A 7569-nucleotide genomic window follows, 5' to 3' on the forward strand; every position below is an offset into this window, starting at 1 on the left:
GGACATCAGACCGCCATGCTGCTATGTGAATCGGACATTTGAGCCTTTCAATCGGTCTATGCCTGACGCCTAACGACATCCCTGCCTAGGTTAGGAAAGGGGGGAGAAAATTGCTAACGCCCTGACCCAGGGTCGAACTCGCAACCTCTCGCTTTCGAGCGCAAGTGCGTTACCACCCGGCCACCCAGACTGGTTTATGTGATTTTTCTTTGGGGTGATCTAAACCTACGCTCTAAATTCACCTTTTCAACATGCATGACTTTTGACACAACTCTGTACTTAGCACAGGCGACCAGCATATATAGCCTGTGTACTGGCCTGCTGGATCGGTACATTTTTTCCTTATGGCCTACACACATTAACTGTATCTGGCTATTTGGACTCGTTCTCCCAAATAACCATATTTGCACAAAATAAATTGTCTGTAAGCAGCATAGTGTTGTGTTTTATTGATGTCTCCCTCTTCTGCTTCTTCCAGGACGAGGGCGTCGCTTCTCTGGGCCCAAGCAAGTGAAAGGAAACTCTCATCCAGCACCAACCACCAGTGCATCGAAATCCTGGAGTGTAAACAGAAAATCATCTTTCAGTGACAAAACTTGATTCAGATTTAAACATTAAAATTGTTAAAAAAGATATGCACCAAAATTTAAGAAAATTGGAGAAAATAAGAAAATTGGAGAAAATAATGAGAAAGAAGAAATTTTAATTTATGTAATAGAGCGTGTCTTGGTGTGTGTGTGTGGGGAGGGGGGGGATATACACCTGTGACGGTACAGGCTTTCCAGTATGATAGAACAGAGTTGAGGCAGGTATATAAAACAGAAAGCAATTTAATATAGATTATATCGAACACAGAAGAAGAAATGTACATGAGTGATGACACTGGTTAGTAAAACAAGACTGTCCTGGGACATTGTGAATATTTGTGTAGAGGCACCTGTAACATATCTTTAGCTTCTTGGAATGAATTGCACATGATTGTCTCTTGAGACACATATATACTATATGTCACCCTCTCCTTGAAATAATCTTCTAATACTTGATTATCCCAGCGAAGCTGGAGGTATCCCGTGAACGCTATACTGTAATCGATTTGAGAAATGTGCACACCGAATAATACATGATAAAGAAGGATTCGTTGTGCCCGGCTACGTGCTACAGTTGGATATGGAAGTTCACCAAAAATGGGGACCATACTAACAAAAATACGGTGGGTAAAATAGGCGCCCCCATTTTTTCAGCAAACGCCACCCCAGGCCGCTTTGGACGGGTAGAAATTCCGTAGTTTCCAAGTCTATGGATAAAGCTTGCGTAAGAAGAATACGTCACGGTCGAAAGTCTTTGACGTCAATTAATGCATCATGACGTCATGCCTCCCTGTAGTCTTTCTCTCTCGCGCAGTGTGTGTGTTTGTGTTCATTTTGTGCACATGTGTTAGTGTTACTGTGTGTGTGTGTGTGTGTGTGTGTGTGTGTGTGTGTGTGTGTGTGTGTGTGTGTGCGCGCACGCGTGCATGAGTCTGTACTCGTATGTGTGTGGTGTGTGTGTATTTGTGTGTGTGTGTGTGCGTGCGCACGCGTGCATGAGTCTGTACTCGTGTGTGTGTAAGTGTGTGTGTGTGCATAAGTGTATGTGTGTGCGTGTATGTGTGTTTGTTTGTAAAGGTGTGCATGTCCGTCTGTCCATATGTGCGTATGGGTGTGTGTTTTGTGTGTATGAACATATAACGTGCGCCTCACACAAGACAGAAGTCGCAGCACAGGCTTCATGTCTCACCCAGTCACATTATTCTGACACCGGACCAACCAGTCCTAGCACTAACCCCATAATGCCAGACGCCAGGCGGAGCAGCCACTAGATTGCCAATTTTAAAGTCTTAGGTATGACCCGGCCGGGGTTCGAACCCACGACCTCCCGATCACGGGGCGGACGCCTTACCACTAGGCCAACCGTGCCGGTCTATGTGCGTATAAGTGTGTGTTATGTGTGTATGAGATTTGTGTCAGTCAATGTGTGTGTGTGTGTGTGTGTGTGTGTGTGTGTGTGTGTGTGTGTGCGTGCGTGCGTATGTACAGTGTGTGTGTGTGTGTGTGTGTGGGTGTTTGTTTGTTTGTTTGCTTAACGCCCAGCCGTCCACGAAGGGCCATATCAGGGCGGTGCTGCTTTGACATATAACGTGCGCCACACACAAGACAGAAGTCGCAGCACAGGCTTCATGTCTCACCCAGTCACATTATTCTGACACTGGACCAACCGGAGTGTGTGTGTGTGTGTGTGAATGTGTGTGTGCATGAGTTTGTGTGTATGTTTGTGTGTGTATGAGTGTGTATATGTGTTTGTTTGTAAAGGTGTGTGTGTCCGTCTGTCTATGTGCGTATTTGTTTGTTTGTTTCCATAATTATCAGGGCGGTGCTGCTTTGAGATATAACGTGCGCCACACAAAAGGCAGAAGTCGCAGCACAGGCTTCATGTCTCACACAGTCACATTATTCTGACACCGGACCAACCAGTCCTAGCTTGCACTAACCCCATAATGCCAGCCGCCAGGCGGAGCACCCACTAGATTGCCAATTTTAAAGTCAAACAAACAAACCCGGCCTGGGTTCTAACCCACGACCTCCCGATCACGGGGCGGACGCCTTACCACTAGGCCAACCGTGTATGTGCGTATGTGTGTGTGTATTGTGTGTATGAGATTTGTGTGAGTCAATGTGTGTGTGTGTGTGTGTGTCTGTGGGTGTGTGCGTGCGTACATGCGTGCGTATGTACATGTGTGTGTGTGTGTGTGTGTTTGTGTGGGTGTGTGTCTGTTTGTATAAGAGATAAAGAGAGAAAGAGAGAGAGAGAGAGAGAGAGAGAGAGGTTTGTCTTTCGCTGGGGTATGCAGTGCCTTGGCGTTGCACATCTACTTAATTTAAACATGTTGTTTTGCATCATATCCATTTTGTCAGAGGCGAGTTTTACCTCATTTGTACACATTTCTCCAAGACATTTGAATTCTGGTACACCTTTCCTGTTCATAGCTCGTGCCAAGTGTACCCATGTACTGTACAGAAACCCTCTTTTTTATGCCCCCTTATTTGTAAGGTTACTTTCTCTGATTTATGTTTATAAACTGTTATTTTAACCCTATTCTCAGACAGAATTATTTCAGAGGTTTTTTTTCAAAATATTTTTATTGTGGCAACTGTCTGCTTGCACTTGCAGAGGATTTAGAGCAAATCTCACACAAGGTTTAGGTACTTACTGTCATAAGGCCAGCATTCAGCTCCACCATTTAGAGGCTAGGGCTTGGAGTTTCTCCTGGCCTGGTTCCTGGATAAGTTTCTGGAAGTGGAAAGATTGTTATTTCACTTTTAAATCAGTCAATACCCATTTTTACAACTATGCCTGCTTGAACCAGGCATAAACGAGTCATAACACACCACTAACCTGAACGATGAGCAATACTTGCAAAGTATTTCTTATGAACAATGGTGTGTTTTTTAAATTTTAAAGTGACTATTTCAAAAGAAAAGAAAGTACAGTTTTGTAAAGCACATTCATTTTTTTATATTGACAACGTGTGATTTTTCACACTTGCTTTTTTTATTGTTTGTACATTTTATCTAATGTTATCAATCAATCAATGAGTCTTATATCGCGCATATTCCGTGGGTACAGTTCTAGGCGCTCTGCAGTGATGCCGTGTGAGATGAAATTTTATACGGCCAGTAGATTGCAGCCATGTCGGCGCATATTTACCTTTCACGGCCTTATTCCAAGTCACACGGGTATGGTAGACAATTATTAACTGTGCCTAAGCAATATGTTCTCATATTACATCTAGCACATTTTCCCTTGAAACCTTAAACAATTCAGAGGAGAGAGTTTTGTTACAACCTGTACTTGTGTATTTCCTCACAGGATACATTCCATGTAAATTATAGGAAAGTATTCTGATGAATGTATAATAACAATGAATGGATCATTTTAATGACAGCAAAATAAACAATGATGTCACAAGGGTGTTGTCTATTGCATTTCTGTGTGTCTCACCATGTTATCAGGAATTTTTTTACAAAAGGCATTCTTGCACGTAAAATTATATATCACACAACTGTGGTATATTGCTCTTCAGAGGAAACAACATGTTGGTGGGCCCTTTTGACAGACAGATGCACAGCACACTTCTATCCTTGCCATAATTATAACTGTGAAATCCCCATTACACTCTTCACCCAAGAAAATAATATCTTCTGTTATTGTCATCAAAGTTCACCCTATTATTTCTTATATAACTATTTGTGCAAGTGCTATTGTCATTCATGATTCTGTGTATACATGCGTGTGTGAACCCGTGCATGGAAAGTACTAGGAAAAGGACTAAAACTAATCCTGATTTACCTTCAAATTGGTTCCTCAGCAGATCACTTTCTGTCCGCACCTCTTCCTCTCCTGCCGCCCTCTAGCACTAGTAAGGACAGCATGTTCTGCTGGAAGCGAAACTTCCATAGCCTAGACGGAACGAGAAGAGTTTACAGTTCTCATACTTCATCCTTACTCAATTTACAGTATCTGTATCAAACCTATTATCATCAAGAAAAGCTCACTTGACTTTGAAGAGCATGATTCATTCTCTATCGACTGCCCATTGAACAAATAAAATTCAGCTCTCATAAGCTTTACTAGTGCGAGTAGAATTTTTGCTTTTAAAATGGGTGTGATAATTAGTATTTTCTGTTCTACTCACTCTTGCAAGCAAAGCACACTTTTACTTTTAGTTTACTGTTGTGTTTATTCCAGTGGTATGAATTGTAGCTAAAAAAAAATGCATCTATATATATTATCAAAAGAGTAACAGTGCAAATGCAGAGTCTTATAATTATTTCAGAAGGCAAGTCCTTGATTTTCCAATCCATGATCTGCACACATTCACTGATTGAGCTATCGCCGTATCGGAAAGACGTCAGCCAAAATTAACTTCAGATTGGATGTTTCTCCACGAATTTCAAGCGTTACAATGATCCAAAGTTCGATCAGCAGCACTTTGGAGGGGAGGGGAAAAGTCAGTATTAAGTTTGTGTGGGATAAACCATATGCAAAGCCGGCTGACGTCCTCGTTCTACTGCCTCTAGTAGCTGAAAACAAGTGATCTCATCGGCTACCAGTAAGTTCGTCACACGGTAGATTCGTCACGGGTGACGAAGTTACCGGCAGGGTGGGCGGGTGTTTATGCTTAGAGCTTATGCTTTCAGATGTTTGATTTGTGGGAGAGATTCAAGATTCACATTTTTAAGAGAGAGAGAGAGAGAGAGAGAGAATGAAAATGCCATTTTATATTGTGTACTTCACCTACTCAAAGAAAAAAGAGATACAAAATAAATACGCACAACATCACATATGCTCTGTGAAAGGATAGAGAGAGGGGGAGGGGGAGAGAGAAAGAGAGAGAGGTGCAAGGTTGTATTACCATTACATAACAGCCGCGCTCGGACTACTGTGGCGAAGTTACTGTGGCGAAGTTACCGGGGACCGGTGACGAATCTACCGTTTGACGAACTTACTCAGTTACTGGTATCCATCTCATCATACCAACCAAATGGTTCGAAATGACTCGCCTTACAGATTTCTTTGCAGTCCTGCTGGGATCAACCTTTACACTAATACTGACTGTTGTATTGAAAGCCCTATTTGATTATAAACAACATTTCCTGTGGTCTACAAATCCGACACTTACCTGGTCAGTCTCCAATTCGTCAAAACGTTCCCTGATAGTCGCCATGTTGTCTCGAATCAAGGGACATCACCCACGGAACACATCACAAGAGTGCATTTTCCTTTGATATTACGACAATTGATTCAACTTCCCAAACTTTTAATTCTGCAAAGTTAAGTTTGTCCTTCTGTGTGGTAACATTATTCGTCACGCAGAATCTTATGGTAAAGCTTTTAGGGCGATCTGAAGGCCTTTTACTGGCGGAGACTATATCTTTAAGGCAGTAGGACACACCTCCCTTCCCGGATTTAGAACGCGTTTCGTGTCGTAACAGATTATCCACTTACTAGCCATATCCGTATGCAAAATAATGAAATAAACATTAGGAAATGGCAGACGTTTACAAATATCGACATTCTCTATCAGTGCAATAAAAAACAATCGTTAGAACTTGCATTTACGACATGTCGTGCGTGAGAACGTGTCAGTAAACAAGCACTTTTTGCCTTGCTGAAGAACCCCACGAGTCAAGCTAAAACAGACGACAAGTAATGGAAAGCAGTCTGCGGATAAACATAACAAACTACTGATGAAAAAGTGTGTTCATCCCTGCTCTGGATAAAAGACATCGGACTGATGACAACGTGGCAGCGTTCACGCGAAAAGATTTTTTTTCAGATTATCGCTTCTACATTTTATTGCACGTACTTGGGGCAGATCTGAATTTCTGAAAGATGACAAATCGGTCTTGTGAGTTGAGAACCACATGTTCTTTGCCGACAGAAATCACGATGGGACAAGATGTAGATTGTGTTGAAGAGATGTTTGCAGATTATCGCATCTACATTTTATTGCTCAGATCAATGCACGTAGTTGGGGTAGATCTGAATTTCGCAATGGAAGACGACAAATCCGTCTTGTGAGTTAAGAACCACACGTTCTTTGGCGGCAGAAATCACTATGGGACAAGATGAGGATTGTGTTGAGGGGCTAATACTGACTGACTTTAGATGAAGAGTTCCTAGACTGCCTGGTTTTTGTAGAGAGGCATCATGATGATATCCTGGGTTTTTTTTTTACGTTCTTGGTGACAACGCGCCAGAATCGCACGAAGATCGAACTCTCGAAGAAAACAAGTTTATCGCTGAACATCGGAAATGTGAAATGCTCTTCCTGTCTGACCAGTCTCCCCGTTAAATCCACAGGCTACATTATTTATCAGGTAACTTACCAAACCGGAGTGTGTGTGTGTGTGTGTGTGTGTGTGTGTGTGTGTGTGTGTGTGTGTGTGTGTACACCGGATTACCACCATCAACGCACCCTTTTGGACTTTTCTACTATGCCTGCTGTGACATTCACGAGGATTATTGTGATTCTTGGACAATCGTGTGCCTGTGCTGGACTTGCAGGAAGACAAACGGTGCCGGAACGGTATACGTGCTGCCAAGTGTGCACGTCCAGAGCGCAGTGTGAACCGAGAGTGAGTGTGTCATTGTGTGGAAGTTTTGCTTGATTGATTTATTCATGATTTAATTTGCTTTTTGGTTCAATAGTAAAATCTGTGTACGTTATACTTTGTATTTTGTGGTGTGATTCGCCCGAGTGCGAGACCCCCATCCCCGAACGCCTCTGTGGGTGGAACTGATTGTATATACTTGTGTAACGTGAGTGTGTAGATGAGAATGTGAAAGTTGCTTTGGACCCAGATACACACAGCAGACACCAACGCAACAGCTAAGTTTCAGCCTGACAAAGAAATTCGAGTGACACAGCTAATGGCTGTACTTGTTATTTCTCTATTAAAACAAATGTTTCAAGATCTTTAGGCCAAAACAAATAAATTGTCTGTTTCTATTAACATGGCTAAAAAA

General features: G+C 42.3%; 1 long non-coding RNA gene across 1 annotated transcript; it reads right to left on the reverse strand.

Annotated features, from left to right (window-relative positions):
* Positions 1-3041: 3041 nt before the first annotated feature.
* Positions 3042-6767, reverse strand: LOC138972770 (uncharacterized). Its single transcript, XR_011457744.1, has 3 exons — positions 5720-6767; positions 4387-4497; positions 3042-3327 (listed from the first exon to the last, which is right to left on the reverse strand). It is a non-coding gene; the product is annotated as an uncharacterized lncRNA (long non-coding RNA).
* Between the last annotated feature and the right edge of the window lie 802 nt (positions 6768-7569).

The sequence above is a fragment of the Littorina saxatilis genome, linkage group LG8, assembly GCF_037325665.1.
Source record: "Littorina saxatilis isolate snail1 linkage group LG8, US_GU_Lsax_2.0, whole genome shotgun sequence".
NCBI classification, from domain to species: domain Eukaryota; kingdom Metazoa; phylum Mollusca; class Gastropoda; order Littorinimorpha; family Littorinidae; genus Littorina; species Littorina saxatilis.